Source organism: Apodemus sylvaticus, chromosome 16, assembly GCF_947179515.1.
Source record: "Apodemus sylvaticus chromosome 16, mApoSyl1.1, whole genome shotgun sequence".
Classification (NCBI taxonomy): domain Eukaryota; kingdom Metazoa; phylum Chordata; class Mammalia; order Rodentia; family Muridae; genus Apodemus; species Apodemus sylvaticus.
The window spans coordinates 60,356,982-60,358,643 of record NC_067487.1 but is presented as its reverse complement, the minus strand read 5'-3'; positions in this window follow the sequence as shown (position 1 = coordinate 60,358,643).

The window sequence follows — 1,662 nt, the reverse complement described above, 5'->3', positions numbered from 1 at the left end:
TTTAGGCAAAATTAATAATTGTTATCCAAAAGATAATTTGTACTATCAAATCACATGTTTATTCCTTTAAGTTTCTCCCTGCTTCAACACAGATACCTGAATTGGGTGCTATAGCAGCTATTTTTAAGATGTTAAAGGTCAAGCTTTTAATAATAGTAGATATACATAGCTCATGGTTTATAATTGCTTAAAATTGGTCCATTTTTAATACTGCTAATTCTTAATTTCTACAGTTTATACAAATGTGATTCAAATTTCTAAGAACAAAGGATATGTTCTCTAAATGACTGTCCTTTAGGTATTTGAAATAATTTTATATTTTGTGCACATCAAATTATAAAGATTTGTTCTTGATGTCCTCAATTTCTACCTCTACCACGTAATGGTGTTAATCCTAGAGGACTTAGTTATTACAGATAAATGATATTCATATTTCTAATTTAAAAGATAAAAAAAATATGTACATGTGACTAATGATTCATTTTTAGGCTGTCTAGTTGCAACTGCTCTAACAGAAAAAGCAACTATATTTTATATAATTACATAGTTATTGCCTATGTTATGGTTTATACTTTGTGTTCCAACTTAAATTAATAAAACAATATCTTGGAAGAAAGAAGAGAGGGGAAATCGTGTCCCTGTACATATCATTTATATTATGCTTGCATGTTTTTAAGAAAATTTTAAAATTTAGATGCCAAGAAACTCCTTGCTAAATGTATATGACATCTTGTAATTAGACATATTGATGTCTAGGTGAAATGAAGGAATTCACTTACTAACATATGCCATGATCCTGATTTAATATTGGGGGAGAAGGCATGTCCTCTGTTTTTTCCACAGAATGCTGCAGAAGATATGCTGACTGTGCTTGCTGAATGCCCAGACCATGGTAACATAAGAGCTATATTGGATATATGTTCTTGACTTACCTCAATTGTTAAATGTCCCAGGTTAGATAAATTGCCTAGCTTCAAGCTTTTAGACTTTGTGGGACAGAACATGGAGACTGTTAAGCTAGCTTAGGAAAAATTAATTAGAAGAGTTAAAATGACTCTTCTCCTTATTGTGCTCAGCTGACTCAACCATAGACTGGTCTAGAAATAATTCCAATATTGAAGATTCCAATTTTGAAGATGGCTAACAATCTTCAGCCAGCTGTGTTAATTTAACATATAGTCTCCACCTTTCCTGAGAAGTAACAGCTTATTTCTTGATTCACAAGGCTACCTCTCCCATCTCAGAGGCCAAGCCTTGGGTCCTTAAAGTTGTTAATTTACAACTGAATTGGATACTTCTGGGACAAGTTAATCCTATTCCACCTTTAACTCTTGACCTTGTCTGTTAAGCAGACTGGCTGTCTCCACCCAGGCTCACCTGGATGGAGAGATTACATGTCTGTTAAAGACACTTGCAGACCCCCCTGGCTTCAAAACTTACACAAGTGGATCTCCAAAGAGGGAGCCACATAGAACTCAGATCTATGTGTGTTTGTTTTTGAACAAACATGGGTACCAGCGAGACGTGCGAGGCAAAGCACTGCATGGGGAGGTGAATTTCTGCTTCTGAGTCCCCAGGAAGTACACCTAATTGCATAGGGGTTAACGTCGAGAGGCTGTCCTTAAAATAATAAGGGAGCCTATTACCCCTCCTCTGAAAAAG